Here is a 25,106-nt window from a genome sequence, read left to right on the forward strand (position 1 = left end):
CAAGGCCTGTACGGCCTTGACTGCTCGCTTAGCAGCAGTAAAAGCAGCTGCACATGTCTCATCCCAGTCCCACCTGATGCCCTTTCATACCAACCGGTATAAGAGCTTCAGAATTTGTGCCAAGTGTGGGATAAACCATCTCCAGTAGTAGCCCAAAAGACCCAAAAACTCTTGTAATACTGCCACAGTGGTAGGGGTAGAGAAAGCCTGGACTTTGTCTGTGACTGCTTCTGGGATAACTTTAGTTTTACCCAACCAGACAACCCCCAAGAATTTCATAGACAAACCAGGTCCCTGAACCTTGGTGCTATTTGCAGCCCATCCTTTTTCCTGTAGATGTTGCACCAGTCTAGGAACTGCCCCTTCTAATTCTGCAAGACAATCAGACATGAGCATAATATCATCAATGTAGTGGTACAGCTGCAGTGTGTGCTGTTTCTTCCATGCGGCCAAGTCCTGGGCTACAAGTTCATGACAGATGGTGGGACTGTGGAGGTATCCCTATAAAGGACAATGAATGTCCCCTGCCGACCTTCCTACATGAAGGCAAAACTGTTCCTGACATTCCTGTGCTATGTTAATAGAGAAGAAAGCATCAGCAAGGTCTACAGCATAATGATACATTACCAGCTCATGGCTGAGGGTATCCAGAATGGCTTCTGTAGAGGGGACAGCAGCATGCAAAGGGGGTGTGACTTTATTCAATTCCCTGTAGTTCATGGTCATATGCTAGGAGTTGTCTGGCTTTTTCACTGGCCACACTGGGAATTAAAAAGACTGTGAGTGGGCTTTATGATGCCCACCTTCTCCAACTCCGGTAGAGTTTCTCCAATTTCCTTGTCCCCAACCACCAGGCAATTTATACTATTTAGTATTTTTCACCCACCGAGGTACAGGCAGAGCTACAGGTGGGTGCTTAGCATGTCCCCTCAGAGCTGCCTTTACCACATGTGCACTCAGTCTGAACTCACCTGCAGTGATCTGTAACCACAGGCCCTGCAGGATATCTATCCCCAAAATATATTCATGGATGGGAGAAATGTACACAGGTATACTCCTTTGGAGGTAAACACCCTATCCCTAGTGGGATTTGGACTTTCTTACCTCTAACTGCCTTATCCCCATAGCCATCTATCACAACAGGGGTCCTGGGAAAACGCTCCAGGTTGCCATAAATCAGAACATTCAACTCCTGTGTCTACCAGCGCCAAGACATGTTGTGCATTCACAGGGGACCAATGAATTTGCTAATTCTACATGTGGCCTTTGGTCCCTCCCCACATCCCCCAAGGTGGGGACCTTGACCCCCCCTTCAGTTGCACCACGTTGCACAATTGTCCTTCTGTGTGGGTGATGGCCTAAGCGGATTCTGAGTACTGTCCCCGGGAAGTTTTGCAGGGTCACAGGCCAGGCATGAAGCCTTGACTCCAGTTTCCGTGTCCTGGACCTCAGCGGGTGGAACTGCTGCTCTGGCTTTAATTGGTTCCACAGTCCTAACAATATTTTATTGGGCTGCCCAAAGAGTTTTTCTTTCACTACCCCGGCCTTTATCAAATCAACTCACATCTGGGTCCTTCTGCACCTTTCCTTTCAGTCGTAGCCAGTACTTCCTTCCAGGCTCTTATTGTTTCAACCTCCCCCAGATCTGCTAAAGTACGAGTGGCCTCACTTATGGGTTGCCCTATGTGGGGGTCAGGAGTAGTCACTAGGGACCCAAAGAGAGACTGGGGAGCTGCATGGAGCACCAGATTTCAAATTCCTAGTTAACTCCTCATCGGGGCCCTGGGGGTCCATATTATAGATGATATTCTTGATGCCTAATTCCCGCAATACCTGTTGGACCTCTAGATACGTTTTCCAACTAGTGGGTAAATATTGTACATCACCCTGATTAGGTCAAACTGCCCTAATAGCAGCTGTCAGCCATTCCATAGTGTCTGATTCCCTGAGGCATGGGCACTTTGCAAATGTGGCCAGAGAGAAGGGTGAGTCATCAGGGAAGCCAGTCTACTCATTTCAGCACCCAACATAACAGTGTTTTCCACCCCCATAGCCCAGAGACATAAAAGCCATGTAGGCAGAGAATCCAATGGCTTCTGCCTATACCAGATGCTCATGTCCACCAGCTCATCCTCGATATAGGGATGGAGCATGGAGCACTCCACAACCTGGGGAGAGGGTAGCTCCTCCCCCTGAGGAGCCCCTGGTTGTTTCATTTTTATTTTCTAAATTACAGCCAGGTGGGCCTTTAATACAGGAGAGGCTGGTACCTTGGGTGGTGGCCTCAGCAGCAGATGGCCCATGGCCCTGCCTCCTCCTCATATCCCCCCACTGTTCCCCGCTCCCCCACCATCTCCTGGGCTGGAGGCACCACTCTTTCCTCCCCCTCCCCCATGGCCTCCTGCAACCTGGCTTTTCCTGTCGCCTTCCCCCTCGCTACTGCTAAAGAATCTTCCAGGAGTGTTACCCTCTTTTCAATAACAGTCTCTCTTCCTTAAGGGCATCCCATTGGTTATCACCCATCTCCTCCAAGCAATGCTGAAGTGTGTGTCTCTCTCCTGCCTAAGTCCCTCTCCCTCCTCGCTAACCCTCTCAGTAATCTTCCCTTTCTCCTCAATAGCCCTCTCTCTCTCTCCTGTATAACCCTCTCTTTTCCCTCAATAACATTTTTCACCATCTCAAGGAAAAGAGACCATACAATGCCAGCTGCTACATGGCTACTCAGGGCCTCAAAAGCAGTCTTCTGACTCACAGAGGGGTAATTCTTCAGCTTCTGGTGTCTCCACCCTTCCCCAGTTCTGGGGAAGGCCCCACCCTTCTAGGAGGTGCTTTACCCTAGACGAATTCCCCACTAGAGGCTCCCAAATTGAAAGCCCCAGAGAAAGGGGGACAATAACAGGTGAAGCTTCACCTGCTGCCACTGCATCCACTGGGTCCTCCCAATATCCACACAGGGGTTCTGCGCATCTCCCTACCATCTCTAGGGACAGCCTTCCTAAAGATCATGCCCATTTAGACAGATTTCGAGTTCAGTGGTCCTGCTGACTACTGTCAGATGTAACTCTGGGGAGAGGAAATCCTGGGGCAAAGTACTTCTAAAGCTGAAATCAGTCAAAGGGAGAAATAAAGTGTAAAACCAGCTTATTGCTTACAAACTGTGGTCCAGGGGCCATCTCTCTCCAGCTCCAGCAGAAGCAAATGAAACCTTCCCCCAACCTCTCAGGTTCAGTTAAGCCCTTGGTCGCCCAGGTAATTACTAATTAATATGGAGATGAACTACTTCTCCCCATTCCTTAGGAATGCCTGTTGATATGGAGATGCACTAAAGCCAGCTGAGAGACTCTGGAAATATTAAATTTTACCCACAGCTCTGTATTAAGAAGTCTTCATTTAATACACAAATAGATGGATTTAATATCTTTATATTAGCCAGTCTTGAAAGCAACTAGCCATATCAAAATATATTCTGTGATTTGCATGTTTTGAGTCTGGTAAATGTATCTATAGAGAACACATATTTTTAAAAAAGTAACCATGCCACTTGCTCTTTTAAATTGCTCTGCTGCATTTTTAAGAGTTTTAAAAATGCGTACTTGGTGTGCATAGAACAGCAACTGTTGCTCATTCTGTCTTTGCCTCTACTTCAGCAAGGGGATATTTTAAAGAGGAATACATTAGGAATACATCAAAATATACAGTGCAATGAAAATGTTTTACTTTTTTTTTAACCTTTATTCCAAGCATTTTGTCTGCCCTGCAGGAGAGAATGTCTCTCACAAAACGTTTATGGCCACCTGTGGTCACATTCTTAGCTCCATCTAGGAAATTGACATGGTCAGAAAATGCAACATTATTTTAAAAAACAGGACATCCTCATTAGGACAATACAAGGGTTTTAAGTAAAAATAAATACAGTTGAATTATTTTTAAGAATGTGGCAGTGGCTGAGCTAGTTAGGAAAAATACCTCTTCTTCACACTGTTTCCTTTTTCCTCTTCTGTGTGTGTCACAATAATTCAGAAAGGTTATCTTGGCTAATAAAAAAGTAATGTGAAATACCAAAGTAGAAAATTTGGATCTCAAAGAACAGGGGGACTTCTTTGAAAGTTTGAAAGATCAGACTTTGATATATTGCAAACCACAGAATTTGTAGTTAATCAAGGACAATAAAGCTGGGTGCCAAAAGATCTCTGAATCTTGAAACATAATCTGAATATGCAATTTTTTACATCACTAACAGTCGAATTCGTATTTAAAGCAAGCAAAACAGTGATATGGGTATTTTATAGTTTCTTTTCTGTTTATTTTCAAATGTAAAAATATTTAAATATTCTTAAAATTTTATGCATAAACTAATATATATTCATATACATATATTTATATTACACATAAATTATACATAATATATAAATCATGTTACATATATAAATTGTATTACATATACAAATAATATATAATTTATATACATCAATTGATTTATTTAAATATATATATATACATATGTTAGCAAACTAATATAATAAAAATTGGTGAACCTATTATCTTACCTAAGACCTAAAATGTTAATAGACTTGCATCTACCTATATACATCTTGCCATCTCATCCTGCTTTCCACCAGAGAAAACTACTACAGAGCAGTTTACTAGCTTTGTATTGGTAGTATAGAAAACTAACCATTTAGATAGTTATTTTAGCATATATAAATAAGACAAAGGCAATATATGGCCTAAATTTTTCTTGTATTCAAATTTATACAAATAGTTTTATATTTTATGTAGTATTATAGGACATTTCTATTCAAAATTATATTTTAAAGTACATCCATATTTTTGTAAATAGCTATTTGATTCATCTTAACTGCTTTGTAATATTGACTCAGTAAACACAATTTATCTATTCCTTTATCAAAGGACAGTTGCGTGGCTTCCAGCATTTTATTATTAGTAGTATTGCTGTGGTGAACATTTTTGCATGTGTCTCCTTATAAACACATGCAATAATTTGTCTAAGATTTGTACATAAGGGTAATGTTTGTTTAACAGGATTTTTATAAAATATCACATCTGTAAACCCATCAGAAATGTATGAGAGTTCCCACTGATCTACATCCTCCCAGATTGTCATATTTCTTAATTTTTTGGTGTTCTAGTAGGTATATGTAATAATCATAAATTATTTATTAATTAATTAATAATCACTCTCCCACTGAAGTCTAAATTACATTTCATTCATTTCAGCACTTAACAAATATCTCCTGAGCACCTACTTTGTGCTAGGTACTGTTGACTGTACTATAGATTCAGTAATAAACAGAAAAAAAAAAATCCCTGTCATCATGAATGTTAAGTTCTAATTGGGAAGAGACTGAAAATAAACAAAATAAATAAGTAAATTATTTGCTACCTAAAGAGGTAACAAGCATCATTGAAAAAAATAAAATGAGATAGATAATCCTGGAGTAGCAGGCCAGTTGCAATTTTAAATAGCATAGTTAGGGTTGATTTCTCTGAGAGAGAATTTGAATAAGTATTTGGAGTAGTGAGGCTTTCCATGATGCAGAGGGAACAACCAGGACAGGAAGGCTCCTGCTATTTTGAAGAGTAGCTAGGAGGCCATTACATTGGGAGGAAATTGAGTGAAGAGAGAGTGTTATGAGATGAGGTGGAAAGGTACTGTGGGGCCAGATCATCTAGCATCTTACAGGTTATTTTAAGGATTTTAGCACTTAGGTGATGAAATGTGAATCTATTGAAGGATTTTGAGCACAGGATTTACATGTTCTGAGGATAGAAGTATGGAGACCAGTTAGGAGAAAATTAGAGATATGTGAAAGATGTTGGCAGACTAGACTACACTGATAAAAATGGAGGTATAAACTGAGGAGAGTATATATACTTTAAAAATATCTAATCATTTTATCTTTGAACATGGTATACCTATTTACTTATTTCTTTAAAGTCTCTCAATACTGTGTTTTCTACACAGATATTAACATCCAGCATCTTTCGTTTCTGTTATTGTGAATAGTCTCCTCTCTCCGTCTAAATCTTGCTTTTTATACTTTAAACATTGTTTCAGGTTGTTGCTGTGTGAGATACCACTTGTTTTTGTATATAAGCAAACACTTAAATTCTTATTAATTCTAGTGATTTTTCTATAGATAATTCAGTATATTTTATGTGATCAATTATAACATCTATAAATAAGTTACCTTTAAGTATTCTTCAAATATTTATGCTTTTAGTTTATTTTTGCCTTTCTTACTGTACTAGAAAAGATTTGCAATAAAAATTGAATAAAAGTAGTGATATGTACATCCTTAATTTATTCTTATTTTGAAGGGAATAAATTTCATGTTTTACCACTAGGAGGATATTTGCGGTAGACTTTTTGGTACATACTTCTTATCAGGCTAAGAAGCTCCCTTCTATTCTTAGTTTTCTATTGGTTCTTTACATGAAGAGATGTGGGAATTTTATAAACACTCAGACAATATGTATTATGTCCATTGTGCTTTTGTAATCTATAAAAGGCTATTAATGTATGTTTATAGATACACAGCACAAGAATGATGGATTATTCTTAAGGGCTGAAATGTTGCAAACCAAAAACTATAAGAATGTGGCATTTTTAAACATATGAATATGAAGCTAGAGTCACCATGTGAAGTGTCTACTATTTTATGATTTTCTTTTTTTGTTTGTTTTACAAAAGTTTTATGTATGTACCAGTTCCCAGATCTCTATCCTAGCCATCTTGGCTCCTGTTGGCACATCTGCCTGCTTTTAGATGATCTGATTAACACTTTCAAGTTACCAAATCTTATTAATAGTGAGTTGGCTCCTTACCCTAAGGTCAGAGGTCTTTTTAAGTTGTAAGGCTCTTTAAATTGTTGTCAGTTCTAGATTTCACCAGACCACAGGAATTGTCAAATAAATGTAAATGATTAGGCCTGAAAAGTTTAAAATAATAACTTGGAAGAAAATTTAATCTACCACCTGCATAATATTAAGAAGTTGTTTAAGTGTATAATTTTTTTTTCTGCACAGTATTATGGAGTTAAACATATGCTTTTTACAATGGCATTGAGTTTGAAAACTCCAAAGACATTGGTGAACTCCCCATGTAGATTTGTGAGATGAAAATACAAGATGTGATATTTGGGACTGAAAACATTTGCTGCTTATTCAAGTGTTATTTTCTCAATTTTTCAGTTTATTCAAATTTAGCTAGATGCCCTGTATTTTTGTTTGCTAAATCTGGCAACCATTTCCTTAAGGGGATTAAAAACAAAAACAAGTTTTCATAAACACAGTGTATAATTTGAAAGTATCATTAGCTCATCTGACTGGGTCTATTATGTAATCATTTCACATGATTAACATCTGTGCTAGTGAGTGATAACAAAGCAACATATATCAATATGGGGAGTTTGTACATACATTTAATAGAATTCTAGACAGCTTTGGGCATATGGTATATCTTCTAAAGATGAAATGGCAATATGTGAAATAATAAAAACAAATGAGAGGAAAAGGAGTTGTTGGATCCTCTCCTGACAATGACTAGAATGTGGAGACTTCTTTCAATAGTCTGGGTCTAAGTTCACTTTGAGCAATTAGCTCATGATGACTTTGACACCACTACATGTATCAGAGATGTATTTAAGTGAAGGAAGAGGACTGAACTCTGAAACACAGCTATTATGTGGAAAATTGACTCAGAGGTCCAGGATCAGAGAATAGTTTGGTTAAAAACAGATGAAATTAATGGTATTTCCAACCAGTCCCCATAGTTACCAGTCAAGATTCAGTGCTCTTACTTGACCATTTTATGATCTGATAAGAATTCCTGGAGTATTTCAAAGCGGAAGTACCAATAAATGCTCTTTCTGCCAATAAATTATCAGTTTCTGGGAAATTTATTTTCTAAGTAGAATAAAAATACAATTCCCAATTCTATAAACAGACTTGCAATTGTGTTGATGAAAACAATTTCAAAAAACTTTTAAAATGTCTTGGAATTTGTTAAACCAAATGGAAAAGTCACTTTATGACTATAGTGGCATTTTAAATGGCCATAGGCTGAATAGGCAAATGATCTCATATGGTTAATTATTTCAGGTAATAATATAATCCGAGCAGAGAGGAAAAAGCTTCTACTAAATTTTAGTGATTGTGAGAAACGGGCCCACTGGTCCAAACTTAGTAAGTGGACAAGGAGTCAAAGAAAACAGCGGAGCGAGGCTTTAATGGCAGTCTTGCAAGATCGGGTGTCTGGTGAGCAGGTACACTACTCAGGACTGCTACCACAGGCGATTTATTCCTTAGCACGTGAGTCTCTCCCCTAGTTCCTCATTGACTGAGTTCTACAGGGTACTTTCCCTGACATTGTCTAAACAAAATTTATCTATATTAGCCTTAATTTTTTTGGCTGGTTCAAAAGTTTTTCAGCATTTTTCTGAAGTGACACACAGCCTGCTCTTTCTCAATCTCTCCCCACCTCACAGCCAGAATGACTCCCTGGTACATGTTCTGACATGTAGGCTTCTTGTCAATACCCTTTTGTTTAAATGTTAGTTCCTCTGGGAATAAATCACATTTAGTTTTATGTCATTTCTAACAGTGATTAAGTAGATTTTTTTTTACTATGATTTAGTAAAAGTCATCTATCTCCAGTGTGATTCCCCCACCTGTGTTTAATTCTTATTTTTAAAAAGCAAAGCAAACCAAAACATAAGACAAAAGAATATTAAAATTTATCAAGATTAAATTTTCCATTTTAATATATGCTTATATTATAAGCTCCATGCAAATAAAAAATGTAAATATACATGAAATGATGAGAATACTTAAGATAAAATGTCATTATATTTATTTTAATACTTTCTCTAACTAATGTGCTTTTAATTATGAATAGAAGACTTTTCAGGAAGTTGAATTCCAGTCCAGTTTTAATAATTATCATACTGATACATGAGGAAGTCCAGTATTTTGTGTAACAGAATATTCTTAAGTGCTACGATATTAGTATTAATACTAACTGTAAACAAACATTTTTGCCAATGTACAACAAATATATGTCTTACTTCCAAATGCATTTATGTATTTTGGAAATTAATTTGAATTGGCCCTCTCATTTCTTGCTTCGAATATGTATTTTTTGTTTGTTTACTTACTTTTTTGATACAGATCACTTCATATTTAATAATGATGTAATATGTGAATATGCAAAAATACTTTAGGGCAAGTCACCTGTAGAATAGGATTTGTAAGGATCATGGATTGTAAAACCTTCATTTACAGTTAATTAACATTCCTTATGTGTTAATGTAATACCTAATTCTTGTTATCTCTAATAGGTACCACTTACTAGGAATAAACATGTTTGTAAAGAGCGTCATTGAATAGAAAGCATTTGTTTCATCTTCTGATTCTAGCAATGCTGTGGTTAATTCCAAGTGCAAAAAAAGTCTGAATCTAGGAGTGTTTTGTTAGTATATCTGAGTAAGAGATGGCAAGAAACTTCATCAATTCTTCTAGCTTTTCAGAGTGGAAATTTAAAGATATCTTTTTGGTTAATGAACTGATTACTAATGATTTATTTGACATTTAATAAATTCTAAGTGCTATGCTGGGTAGTGTACAACACAGTCTACGTCTTCAGGGCTTTCCTATTTAGTTGAAAAATAAGACAGATTTGTAGCCAACAAATTAGGTGTACATTTAATTGCATGAAATAGAGACACAGTATCCATATCTCTCCCTTGTGTGTTCCAAAGTAAGTACAAACTTCTCAATTCTGGAATCTTGTATTCCATAATAACGCCACACCCTCTTTCAATGTTTATAGCCTTGTTTCCCTGCATGTAGATTACACCGTTGTGATGATGCCAGAGTTCTTGTTCACAGAGCCGAAGACTGAACTTCACAAACACTCAAGGTAGGAGAGCAAGGTAGAGGCTTTTATTTAGAGATAAAGTGAGAGGACAGAGCTCCTGGCTTACACCAGGAGGGGACAAGAGAGTCTGTGGTTGTGTCATTGTCTAGGGGTTTTATGTGCAGTTGAGGATTTTCAGGGATGGGAGTAAAGGGCTGGGTTGTTGCCTGTTTGCTTGCACTGTTTATAGTTGGGATTGCTTACCAAATTAGTCTTTTGCCTAGGTTGCAGATTACTTGAGTAGGATTACAGAATGAAAAACAGCACATAGGTATAGTTAATAATAAACTCAGCCTTTTAGCAGGCTAAGGCAAATTTTACAGTGTCATGATCTAATTGATACAGTGAAGTCACGGTTATGCTGAGATTCTCTTTATTTCAGAACACTCAAACATTCCAGGCCAAATTGCTCCTGGCCTTTTGAGCTTTAACTGATCTCACTGAAGAGATTGTGTTCCAAAGTAAGAGACTGTACTTTCTTTGGAGCACAGAAGTGAGAGACATGGATACTGTGTCTTTATTTCATGCAATTAAATGTACACCTGATTTCTTGGCCACAAATCTGTCTTATTTTTCAATAGGAAAGCCCTGAAGATGTAGACTGTGTTGTACACTACCTAGTCTGGCATCTTTACCCTGGAGAATTAGTGTGACTCTGACTTTGCATAATGCTTAACACAGAGTTTCCATAGGGACTTTTTTGCACATTGTAACATTGTTTTGACTGTAATTATCTTGCTTTGCTTTTTTTTCTGGAGGCCCTCACCCTACTCTGACTATACCCACTGTCCATGTCTCAGTGAGATGGGGTTCTTTGTGATTGGTTAAAAGTACTATTAGCCAATTTTTTGAATGCTCATCATTTTGCATGTATGGAATCAGTTAGTCCTCACAACAATTCTATGAGGTAATTACCATTATTATCCTCATTACCAGGAAAAAAGCAGAAAAAAAACCACCCAAAAACAAAATGACAAGGAATGAAGATGTTAAGCAACTTGTCCAAATTCATAGAATTAGAGGTTGTTGCTGTCAGGATTTGAACCTCAGCTGGCTGGTCCCAGAGCCTGCAGGTTTAATCACTATGTTATACCTCCTTGCCTGTTATGTGCTCTTCTCCTTTTGAACTTTTGTTCTTATTGTTCTTTCTTCCTTCCACCATCACAATGCTTCATATCATCATCAAAACTTCTTCTAATTGAACTTCTTTTCATCTTTTTTATCTCAAAAATCACCTGTTCTTATGACCATACAAATGTACTTTTCTACTACTCTATTTTATTGCATTTTATTCAACTCTTGTCAGCTATTTATTAAATTCTACTTTATATTACTATAATATCTAATTTATCTGCATTATGAGATCATAAACTTTCTTGACTGTATCTTAATTCCATCATTTATTCATTCAACTGAATGAATTCATCCATTCACTCATTTAACTCTCTGTCACTGTGTCATTCTCTACACAACATGGAATAAGACAGAGTTCTTGACCTCAGAAAATCCTTCTAGAGTGGGAAGTAGTGATAATAAATAATTATAATCCACTAGGGTCAATGCATTGGCATAGATACAAACATGGTAAAATCAGAGGGTGAAATGAACCTAGCTGGTGTTTGGGAATATTTAAGATATTTAAGATTGTTGATGTTGAACTAAAGTTTTAATGTTGAATTGACTATTGACAAAGTGGGTATGATAGTCCACAGTGCACTAAACCATATTCCTGCATGTAATAGATGCTTAACAAACATTAGTAGAATTTAATAAAACTAAAATCACTACATGCATTTTCCTGTTTGTCATTTATGTGTTCTGCTGCCATGCAGACACAGTGAGAGCAACTTTGAAGCTGCTGATCAGAAAAGGCTTTGTAGAAATGAAAAGTTTCAGCTTTCTATGAAGTTCTCTGTCAAGCAATCTCACAATTTCACATCATGGTTAATAGTTTGGCAAATATTATGGGCTTTGTAGTCTTTGTTTTCTTTAAAGCTCTCTATATTTTTAGAGATTGCTAGATAAGTACGTGGTAGCACTCCATGCAGAGTGTGCAGAACAGAACATTCAGGGATAAATCCTACCAAGCTGAGGGGATAAAAGAATTTAAAAAAATCAACTTGCATTTTAGGTCATTTGTCTGGGCAAAAAGAGAATAGAATGGCTTTTATTTAACCCATTCAATAATTCAAATTACTGGAGAACAGTAGTGGTATAGTCCCCAGGCAGAAAATTCTCTTACTTATTTTTAAAAATATTTTTTTTCTACCAATGGTCTGTTTTTACCACGTAATGAAAGCTAAAGATCGATTCTTTCCTGGTGTGCACAGAGAGATGGCCAAATGTGGCTGCACCACAGGTAACGTATGTCAGTACCTGTGAAATTATACAGCATAGTAAAAACAGGCAGTTGGAGTTGGCTGTGGTGTTAACATTTAAAAAACATAAATATATGAGAGCGTGTGTGCTGCCTATGATCTTTGTACTAGGAAAAATATAATCTTTCCAGTCTAAAAGTGCTCATATACTTTTTTTTATAATTTTGTGGAAAATTGAGTGTCCATGATAGTGAATGTATGTATAAAATGTTTAGTTGAGATTTATTTCAACTACTTCTCCTTAACATGGTATTAAAGAAAAAGAACAGTATTTTCCATGGAATATGCCTACCAACAGTATTTTCCACGGAATATGCCCCCATTTGTGCTTTAATCATAACAGCCTGATTTTCTAAAGGTTTATTTACATAAGTACTTTCTCTGAAAATGTTACATTAGGAAAAAATGCAGTCACATAACCTTTTAAGTCAGTGATTGCTGGCAAAATGAATGGAGAAGGCCAAAGAACTATGCCAAAGTGGTTTGCCAATGTAGTTAGCCTCAGTGTTGTTTGTAGAATTCATTTTAACTTCGATGCCTGATTACATTGCAACACTTTTTTCAAAATTCCATCTGGCACTTTCAGTGTAGTGGATAATCTGTGCTGAAAAGGGAGTGTGGGAGGTGTTAAGTACCTTGCCTCATGGGGATCTTGGACTAAGCTTTTGAGGCAGAGGTACTTTTAACTGATTAATATCTGGTGAACATGACCTTCCATCTTCATTTTGTGCCCTGGAGACCTGCTTTCCTGAGCAGGCCTTCACTTCAGAGTCTTTTTAATGGATGTTAATGAGACCAAAGGACCCCGCTCCTAACGTGGTGAAAGGCATTGTCCTTGGATTTTCAGACTCCTTTCCACTCTCTAAACACAGTATTTAAAAATGCTGATGAAACTGACCAACCATTTTCATCTGCAGTGGATAAGCTCTACAAAGATAGTGGTAAAACAATAGCAAGGGTCATACACTTCCTGATAATGACAGAGGGAAATTTTTAAAGAGTTAGTCAAATTATTGTCCAATTCTCAAACTCACTTTTGTCACTCAGAGGTAGTATTTTCTAAATAAATTTGGTCAGTCTTTTCTTTGGTCTGACATGGACCCAAATGTTATAATTGAGGGACCATAAAACAAAGTAATTTATTTTAGCTACTTAAGTTCTGGATTATTTTTATAGATGCTTTACGTTAGATAAATATAAACATAATTAAAATTTAAAGTAACCTATAAACATGTTTAAAATTGAAAGAGATACAAGCAAAATGTATTTCAGTCACTTTTAATGTTAACTTCCTGAGGGCAATTAAAAAAAATTCTGTCTTCCTTCTACCCCTACCTCCCCACTCCCCCACCCCTGGGCAAAATTCTTTCTCTAGATTACACTACCATCTGTTTTCATTCCTTTGGTATTTGGTTGTAATTGTTTCAGAGAGTATATTTTTGAATAATAATTAATAGAAGTAAATCAAATCTCTCACAGAAATAATTCTCATATGTGGAATAGCAAAACCAGATGGAAATATGAGTAGAAATATCAAGTTAATTTTCAAAGTAAGGACTGGGGATTTTGCCTTGTGGTCTTGATCAAGGTCAATGGGACTCATGTGGGTAAGTCTTGGCAAAGTGCTATAAAAATTCTATCCCCCCTGCAAATATCTAAGGAAACTGGAACCAGGTAAAAAAAGAAAAATGTCAAGAAAACACAAGGACATAAAAGAAAGAAAATCTCAGAAACCCATTTTTTGTAAAAGTTAGAATAACATACTGTATTCCATCATTCAGTATTTTTGGCAGTATATTGGAGGTAAAATTTTATACTCCGGAGCAACCATGACTAATTCTTCTACCTGCTGTTCCCTTGGTTTCTATATTTTTTATATTGGTGTTTTCTTTCCTCGGCTCTTCTGAATGCAGCCTTTCCCTCTTGGGGAAGAGAGATGAGGAGTCCAATTTTTCATTATTCAATATGGTCTAAAAATCTCATCTGCATGCTGATCTCACTTGGAAATCAATGGAGTCTCAGCCCCCTGAAGAGGTATTTAACTAAATGAAAAGCAGCTCATGGGAAAATGGCAGGGAAACCATTTCATCATACTAATGTACATTTCCAATCCAAATGTAAAAACATGATGGACAGTACAGGCAAAACTGTTTGACAAAGGCCAGGATGCAAAGAAACATATTATGTCAAGAATTTATTTAGTTTATATAATAGCAAATGTCTCAATTAGACAGAGGAGGGGAAAATAAAGACGCAAATGTTAATCCCACTAAATTAATATAATTAATGTTGAGTTTCTGTGATTCAGCAAGATTCAATACTTAGTTGAATTTTTAAGTCAACAAGCAGTATGTCAGGGTCTATGAAATATTCTTTTTTCCTTGTCTATGTCAAGAAACAACATTTTCAGAATTACAAACAGTACATTTGATTACATCACATTATAGAAGGTTGTCTAAATTGCCTATATGGTATTACAGAAGCACTATCTTTTATGGGAATAATCAGAAACCTAGTTACCCTCTGAGAACATCATTTCCTGTGTAGATCTGTTCAATGGAAGGCCTCATTCCCTGGAGCTTCACACTTCTTTTAAGCCTGGGAGTATCGTCCTTTTTCAAGACTTTAAAACTCATATAAAAACCTTTCAAAGTGAAAGTGGGACCATTTGCCACCCTGTCTTATATCCTGCTTTCCACCGTTTACTTTTCATTTACATTTATGTAAAATTACATAGATATGAGAATGTTAATTTTCTTTCACACTGCCAAGGTTTACCGAGGACAATAACTTCAATCTCCAGCAACCTCACCCCTATGTGAGTTCACCATATAAATCACTCCTCTATCCCGAATCTCATGGCTTGTTATTTCCTCTATGCCAATGTCTTTCCCTTATATCTCTTCAGTAACTTACCTCCTTGTCCATACTGTGAACTTTGCCCTCACTTGAAAAGGAGCCTCAAAGCATTAGTATAGAAAGTTTGAACTCCATTATCTTTCTTTCTGATTACAGCATCATTTCTTTTCAGATACCACACCAGTATTCCCTAGCACTTGTTCTTTGATCTCAGGAACCTTTCAGTTTATTGACATCCAACTTGCTTTTCCTGTCTCTGGGCTTACCTTAGGCATGCCTTCCTTTTCTAAATATTCTGTTCACTTCAAGGGTCCTTCGGCTGACAGCCTGACTCCTTTGCCTCCCTGACCTTTTGTGTCATCCCCTGTGATCCTGTTGTAAATTAAAAACCTGAAAAATTGCTTTTTACTTCCCCCACAACCTGTTGGATTTTAAAACCAGAGGGGCAATCACACAATTTAACAGCTATTCTCTGATTTATTTCAACTATCCTGATCTTTTCATTTGTACATCATGCACCTTACTTTGTTCTCTTGCAACTTTAGAGATAACCTTGACTTCTATTTCAGAGAAAAGAGTATAAACCTTAAAGCATGAACTTTCTTTACTAACTCTGCATCCTCCTATGTCTGCCTCTAGAGTTGTCCTCTTTTCCTCTGTCTCTTAGATGAGACTGAGGCTAATCCCAAATTTTGTGCTTAAAGCCTATTCTTTCTAAGATTTTTAAAATGTTGATTCACCAATCCTGTCTTCTTTCTTGTCTCTTCAACCTTTCTCTCTATTTGTCTTTTACTATCAGCATTAAAAACAAACAAAACCAAAAATATACCTTAGATTACATACTACCTTATATGGCTTCAGTTTATCTTTACAATTGCCCTGTGTGTGTCTGAGTTAAGTCATTTAACCTTGAAATTCAAGTTCAGCAATGTTGAGGGTTTGGCCAGTGTTACATTTCTAGTGGTAAAGTACCAACCCATTTCAAGCCTTTTTCTCCCCACAATTATACATTGTTCATTATCTTTTCATATGCAATCTTCCAATTAAATGTACGCTCCTTATTCATTGTATTCATCCCAGCACTTAGCCCAATAACTTATAAGGTATTAGAGGATCCTGGGCTTGTCTATGATAAAGTAATCACAGTGATTCACAGTGCTTTAAATGCTGCACTCACAAGATTTAATCACATAAACCACACTTAAGATGTCCAATTTACAGAAGTGTAACAGCATCTTCTTTATTATGGCAGTCCAGTCCAGTGAAGATTGGCATGATATTTTGAAGGTTTGAAGAGAGTAATGGTTTATATCACTGAACTATAAAACCATACTGCTGACTTCTAATGACCTTCTTGACTGTCAAAAGATTTCCCTTAGGTTTTCCAAATACCTGAAATTATTAAAAAAAAGAAAAATTTGAAATACTAAGGTCATATTATAAGTGACACCTGGAGAAAATGCTTCCAGGGGTCGTAAAATCACTAGATTATGCAGATGAAATAATTTTATTAGAAAAAGAAAAACATAAAGAGAGCTTCCAGATAACTATATACAGTTGTGAAATGATTTTTTGTGATATTTCTTTTTAGTCATATTGTATGTAGTACTTTTCAGTATAACAATAGAATAACATTGCTCTCTCCTAAAGTATGAATGGCTCAAAAATCATTTTCCTCCTTTACTTTTTTTATATCAGTTTTGAAGATTTTATTGCCTTTATGTACTCTGAAGTGTCGCATCTGATTGGATGCATTTCCATAGGCTCTCCTAGCCTTTGTTAAGTGTGCATCTCTATTTATTTTCGAGGAATAGATTACAACAAAAAGGATTTAATCCACATTTTAAATCCAGGGCCATCTAAGGAGAAATACTTCATTACCAAGATACAGTGATTGATACCTGTCTCATGTACCAAGAAGTATTCAAGGGCATTTCCTTTCATAAGAGAATGTAAAGAGAAAAGGAAACACCTATCAGTACAAGTATAGTTGGATTTTAAAACCACCCTGTACAGTCTGAAACAATTAACTAATTGCCTAACATGGCATACAGCATAATATGAGAAATTCTGGAAATCCCAACCATCAAACTGACGTCATTAAACCATCATAAGCAGAACACTGTGCATCTTTGTCCTATTAGTGTGCATAATTAGAAGTGCCTTATTCATTTCATGGCAATTATACTATTTTTTCCAATTGTACCAGCCAGATCATTTGCATTCCTTCACATTCTGTAGTATCTATTGGTTCATGAGATGCAGTAAATGGGAATCATTTAGTGTGATGTAAAAGAAGGAGATCAAAAAACGAAACAAATGATTCTCTTTTGCTCTCAGATTGGGAAAACTGATAAAGGTGTTGGAAAGAACTAGGCCAGATGGTGAAATTTTTATCAGAAACTAAATTATAATAAGGTAGTTTGATACATCCAGTAATACCGGCTAAAACATTAAAAGCAAAATATCAATAAAATCACATCTAATCTCAGAAACATTTGCCTGTTCTAGCTTTGAATTTCTCTGAACTTATTCCTTTCTGTTCTGGTAGAATTGAGGAATGAGATACGGCTTTTCATGTAATCATGTACTTTGAGTTAGATCAATAGCTCATTCCATCAGGATGGGCAGTAGAAGTAGAATTTGCCGGTATTATATTCCTTAATTTAAAAAATAATTCCCTAGAGAGATTATGTAGTGATGTACTTACACATCGTGGAGTGAGTAACTCCTTTGCTGAAGTTCTATGGAAAGAACTTCTTGGTTCTTTGGTATGCATTCAGGCCCTTCTTTCCATTTGTCAACTCAATGTATTGTTCATTTACATTTATTTATTTATTTAATAAGTAAGGGTTCCATTTGGAGAAAATCCTGCCCATCCAAACTCCTTTTTCTTCCCCCTGTCATATTTCACTGGATTCCGTTAACAGAGTAGTATTGGACGCATCACTGTTAACACAGTGACTCTTGACCTACACTAGTCAGGCTCCTCCAACTGCTCTCTAGGTCTCCACTCTCTTGTGTCTGTCCTTTTTGGGCCTGCATTGCCCAGTTGTAGCAAGAATTCCTCACCTTGGTATCTGACCAAATTTCTCATCCCCATCCTTAGTGTCTGATCATCCGGGTTGGACTTCAGCAAGAATCCTTTCAAGTCCATTTAGCCAGAAATCCTCCCTACCCTTAATCTTTCCTCTTAGAAATTTTCCATCCACTGACCTCCATCCTACTCCTTGGCTACAAATTCCCACTTGTTCCTGCTGTGTTTGGAATTGAGCCTAGTTCTCTACTGAAGTCTTTTTTCCCCTATTGTAACAGTTCTGAATGGAATCTGTTTTTACCACTTGAATTATTGTTCAGCTCTGGTTTTATGTAACATTATGCATCCATATAATACCAAGAAAAGGGATTCAATTTAACAAAACAAGTGAAAAGTAAATACACAGACTTTCAAGTTGATCAAATTTGGCTGGTATTTATTTGTGTCAAAAATTTTAAAATTTACATTTATTTCAGATTCAATCATAATCTATCTTAGAGTAAACATTATCTCCCTCTCCCCTCTACCACTGGGGTCTAATGTTAGTGACATTATTCCAGTGTCTGCTGGTACTGTAGGAAATTGATCTGATAAAAGCATTCATAGAGAAGTGTAAAGGATTTGATGTGTTATTCTTCTCAAAATTACAGTTAACTAATAGGTTGGTAAAAGCCCTATGAAGAAGGTTAATTAAAACAAGAAAAAATTACAGAATGGTAGTATTTCAGGCATCAGTGGCGGAATGCTCTGTACCTGGGAAATCAAGTGGTGGTCATTTAATTCCATCACGCAGTCAATTTTCCACAGCCTGTACATAAATCTTGCACTGATATAAATGCCCTATTATTAAAATCTCAATTATTAAATTTAGTTACTGGTATTTTTAATAATTGCATAAACTAGAGTTTAAAGGTAATTAATGTAGTGTTGTACCATTATTTGTTCTTGTGAACTTTCACTTTATAAACTACACTTTCCAGAATAACTAACTTTTTCTTTTGGTATATGTTCTTTCTCATTCCCCATAGTCCAAACGCAAACTTATTTCTCCCTATCTTTAGAGTAGATTTCCTCATTATTGGGGGGTTAGATAATTTATAGTTCTTAGTAAGTTATTCAGGAGTTATATATTTGTGTGATTTCAAAGCAAAAGCCTTATGACATTCAACTTCTTGTCTTTAAAGAGAATGCTGATTTATTAGACTTAATAGAAAAGGATACAGCACAGTACCATATATTTTTGGCTAAAATTAAGGTATTGTTTTCAGTTGGCTATCATGCTATACATTTTTGGCATTGCTGTTGTTAAAGAATAACTTACAAAGGAAAATAAAATAATGATTCTTATACAGATATAAAAATGAATACTATTAAATATCTTATTTAACTCAATAATGAGGAAAATAAAATGTTACAATCTGTTCAAAGGAGAAGTCAAAGTTATATGGAATTATGGGACACTCAAGAAAATGTACAAATGGAGAAAAAATTGGCTCTCCCATATCATGTCTCATCACAGAATGTATTTGGTGTTGATAAACAAGAATTAGTTTGACAATAGCTCCCATAGAATCAGAATCAGATAACCCAGAAGCAGGTGCTATAGAAAATGTACAATTTTTCACTGAAGCACAAAGTTTTCCCTACACTCTGTAGACATTATGAGTTTAACTAATCTGTCCTTTTGGGCTGTTGACATGTCTCTGATGGTTTGGGTAATACGAGGACAACAGACCTTAGATGAAACTCCCCAGAAAAATTTTAAGTTGGATTTACCCTCCTGACAGTCACATACTGACTTGTCGGCAAAGCTGCTCTACCTAGTCACTGCTGCAACTCCAGCACAACTGCTGGTAGTCTGCACTCGTTTCCAGGATGACTTTAGAAGCTGAACAGCAAGGGAAGAACCAATGTTGGAAAATTTGGAGTAAACAACAACAAAAATAACTAGGTGTCTGCAAAGGAAAACTATACATCACTTAGAAAATCATACCATTCTGGGTTACTGATTCTACTTTTTCTTTGCTTTTGAGCTTTTTTAATGCTACAAGTTGTAGATAATTGTTACAGTGAGAAATAATTCTTGTCAATGAACATACAAATAAATTGTGCCAGGTGGGTTTGGTCAATTTCCCTCACTTGCCACCCCTCAAGTACTCCCATGAAAAGAGCCAGTTTTGAGTCATTTGCAAATTTATTTCAGCATTCCTTTATTCCATATAAATTTGTAGTTCTTCTATTTCTCTTTGACAGGTGGTAACATCTTACCAGTTACCTCATTTTATTAATGAGTTAAATAAATTATTTGATATGTGTTCATTTGATATTTGTATGATAGACATTCAGGTCTTTTAAGATTTTTCATTTACCACCACAAAAGCAACCAGAGCCTCCTCTTATGTATGAAATTGTTGCAGCATTATATTGTCAGGCAGAAATTGAAGGAAATGATGGCAATTTAGATGACTTGTAATAATAGATCTCTGCCCTTATAATGTTTTTTCTTGTATCTCTTAAGGTATTTTTTAGTTTGGGGGATAAAAATTAAATATTTGGTTTATAGGGAGGCATTTACTAAATGAAAAGTTTATACATAATTACCACACTTGATAAGTAACTTGTCCTTACTGTGTTTTTTTATGGGAAGAAATAAGATATTCAGATTAATTCAAATTAACTCAGTTCAACTCACATGAATATACCTCTATTGTAAGTGTACTAGAGGGGCTTTAAATCAAAAAAATTTGATCTAAGTTAGATATATTTTGTTTAGTTCTCTGAGGCTCTTATGGAAAGCTATTTCATGATTGCAAGATGCTTTACAGATCTGTATATAAGCAATAATCAGTTATGAATATTTCTCCTCATTATTTCTAAGAAGGAGTGCCTTCTTATAAAATACGAATTCTTTTTTGCCTATACCCTTACTCAGACATAGATATTTTTTCAGCTGCTTGTGACAGTTCCTTTGCCTTCATTAGCACCAAGTAGTAAGGCACTATGAAGAGACAATATTTACCAATGGAAAACATGTTGACATAGTGAAATGATGCATTTCAGCTATTAAATTTAGGAAGATAAGACTACATATACAGGCACCTAATTCTACAGGTGATATATACGTGCTCAATCGCAATTGTTTGAAACCCTTTTTAAGAAGTGTTTATATTCATAATTACCTTGACTAAATATGAACAACATGCACATGGTTTTCAAAGACCTACATCACTAAGCTGTTTCTTATGACTTTTCTTAGGGAAGCATCCTCTGTGTATACCTGTGGTATCTTGAAATGAAAGAGACCATTTATTAGTCAGGGCTTTTATAACAAAATACCACAGCCTGGTTGGTTTAAATAACAGAAATTTATTTTCTCAACAGAGACTTATTTTCTCACCATTCTGAAGGTTGAGAAGTCTAAGATCAAGATGTGGAATGAAGGGGAGAGAGGGAGAGAGAGAGAGAATGAGCTCTCTGATGCTTCTTTTTAAACAAACATTAATCCTGCTGGATCAGGCCTCACCCTTATGTCCCCATTTAACCTCACATATTTCCTTAGAGGCCCCATCTCCAGATATAGTCATATTGGATTTTAGGGCTTCAACATAAAAATTTTAGAGGGTACAAATATTCAGTCCATAACAGACCATATAGTTGAACTCTTGAAAACTTTGGACTCTTTATAAGCAATTGGTTACAAATTAAAGAATGAATTATTCTATGTAAATAATATTTGCTTATACTAGCACATTTACACCTTTTAGAGAAACTGTCTTTAGCTTTCTGAAACCATCTTTAGTGCAAACATAAGATATGTTTACATTCTGTTAATGAAATACACTTCCACAGTGCAGGGCAATTGGTGATTTCTGACCTGTTGTTTCTTCAATTTGAAATAGGACCTCTCATTGAGCAAAAGTGTAATATTCACTTACATTACAGTTTTTTTTGAAAACGTACATAGGATTGTATTTCCCCATTTCTGCTCAAAATCCTTTGAAGAATACTTTTAGCTTCCCTAAGAAATACATTAGATAATCAGAATGAGACTCTAAGAACAGCTGAATATATTATAACTAGAAAGAAATTAGTCAGTAATTTAGTGTCAATAAACATGCATTGATTCACTGTGACTCTATGCTCCAAAATATCTACTATTCAGTACCTGTAGAGGTGCATGGTTATTATAGGCTATATTATAGGCTATATATGTCTGCTAAAGCGAGATTGTATCACCTGATAAATTTTTGTATACGTTACATTTTAAACTTCTCTCCAAAGTTTGCACATGAACCAGCTGAATCAGCATATGGCTAACAGTGTCCTATACATCTTATTCTCTTCTGCTTTACTACCTTTTGGATACAACATGAAATGCAACTCATCTCAGACCATGTCACACCAACCTTCTTTCCTCCTCTGATCTCACTTGGCACCAAGATTTTTATATTAAAGAATAAATGAGAAAAGGAAGTAAGCTCCCCAAATACCAAATGACTGAGATATATTTAGTTACTACTCAAAAATTGCTTCTTACCTTCAATGCATTCTAAAAAATATAGAAATGTTCTTTATGTTTTTAGTGTACAGAGACAATTATATTTCTTTAAGCAAGTTGTTCCAAATTCTTTCAAGTTCCTAGTATGGGTATCATATATTACTATTTTTTCTGTGGTCAGTTTTGTATTTATTTTTATTGAAGTGGGAATTAAATGCTGTTATAAAGTATATGGAATTAAAGAGAAGGATCACATGAGCATGTCTGATCTCAAAATGCTATATTCTCATTTAGGGTTTTGAAAATATTTCAGGGGCTTCTCTTCCCTTGTTTTCCCAGAAATTGACCATTAGTACTATTTTTATGGTCACTTTCTTGACTTAAAAAAATACTCCTTTGTGGCCTTTTAATAAATTATGGAGACTGCTGACTTCTGGAAGCTTCCTTATATTACTTCTATTGTTATGATGATTTACAGAATAGAACCCATAAATTGACATTAATAGAGATCCTATTATTCTGAAGTTCCCATGCAAATGTTATTTATTGGTTGCTGATCACTAGAATCATAAGAAAAATACTTGGTATTGACCCAGCTAGCACAGATCCTGTAGTTATCATACTTACCATGTAAGTCACAGCTATGTGCAGTCAAAGATCAATGAATCCAGTATTCACAGTAACACCACTGAAATTCAGCAGACAGGCTTTGGAGCCAGAGAGACCTGAATTTAAATTCCAGCATCACCATATGTGAACTTAACCTTCTGGAAGTTAACTCCCCTGTCTAAATTTCTGTTTCTTCATTGGAGGTTGATGAAATCAGAGATTATGTGTATAAACACCTAGTATAGTTTCTTCATGAGTCAGTAAATTGTTAGTATTATTGACTTTTTTTTTTTATATGTCTGTGAGGCCAGGCTATCGCTTGATTTTCATAGAAGTAAGTATTGTGGCACGAATTTAATCTCTAGGTATGTATGTTTTGAAGGAAATATTAACAATAGTAAATACTTTGTTATTTTTTGTAAGATCAGTACAAAAACCTTAAAAGTTTCAATGCATTTGTATTTGTAAAATATTATCCTTTTTTTTTGGCAAGTAGATTGCAAGGCAGAAGTGGAGTCCTAGGGACCATTTAGGAAGCTACTAGTTCAAATGCATTGTGCTAATAATTTTGAAAAAGGTGGTGGCAGTCTGATAGAAAGATGCAGATGGATTTGAGAAGTATTTATAAGATAGATTCAAGAAGATTTGATGATAGGAAATGGGCCATAGAGAGGAGATTCAAAGAGAAGTCTTAGATTTTTGGATGAAGTAACAGTTCATACTTTCAGTTACTAAGAAAGAAAATAGTAAAATCAGGTTCAGGGATAAAATGAAGTCAGTGTTTGGTTTTTTTTTGGTTAAATTGATACATAGTTGGCCATATATTAAAGTGCACAAATCTTAAGTATTCAGGCTGATGTGTGTTTTTACTATTTTATGCACTGGTGCAGTCACAGCACAAAACAAATGCTGGAACATTTTCATCATCTCAGAAAATTCTCTCATGTCCCTTTCTAATCAATTTCAACTCCCCTTTCCTAGGCAATGATTTTCTAACTTCTATTACCATAGAATAGTTTTGTGAATCATCAGACTGCACATAATGAACTCATACAAAATGTACTTTTCTGTGTTCGGTCATTTCATTTTAACAAAATATTTTTGAGAATGTTGTGTGCATTGGTGGTTCATTCTTCTACATTGCTGAGCAGTATTCCATTGCATGAAACCATCCCAATTCCTCCATTCCCTGTTCATAGGCTGTTACCTGGTTTTGACTATTTTGAATAAACTGCATGAATATTCTTACACAAGCTTTCTTGCTGATATGCATTTCATTTATTTTATGTTAATTCTGAAGAATGGAATTTCTGGTGTACATTAGATGTATGTTTAATTTTAATAAGAAACTAGAAAACAATTCTCCAAAGTGGTTTCCATTTTATACTCTCAACAACAATAAATGAGTTTCAGTTGCTCCACATTGTTTGTCTGCAGTTCTAGTAGATATGAAAAGATACTTCTTTGTGGCTTTCATTGTAATTTGCATTTCCTTTGTAACATTCATTTGAGTACTTTTACATGTGCTTAATGTCCATTTGAATACCTTATTTTGTGACTTACCTATTGAAAGAATTTATCAGTTTTTTAAAAAATGGGTTAATAATTTTTTCATTTATTGTGGTTTTTATGTATTTTGGATATACATATTTTATCATATTTATGTCTTATGAATATTTTCCCGCTTGTGGTTTATTCATTTTTAAAATGAAATATTTGCATAAGCAGAAATTTTCCAGTTAATCATGAATTTAATTTCTTTTAAGTTTTTTGTTTTCTGTGTCC

The sequence above is a fragment of the Manis pentadactyla genome, chromosome 4 (assembly GCF_030020395.1).
Source record: "Manis pentadactyla isolate mManPen7 chromosome 4, mManPen7.hap1, whole genome shotgun sequence".
NCBI lineage: Eukaryota > Metazoa > Chordata > Mammalia > Pholidota > Manidae > Manis > Manis pentadactyla.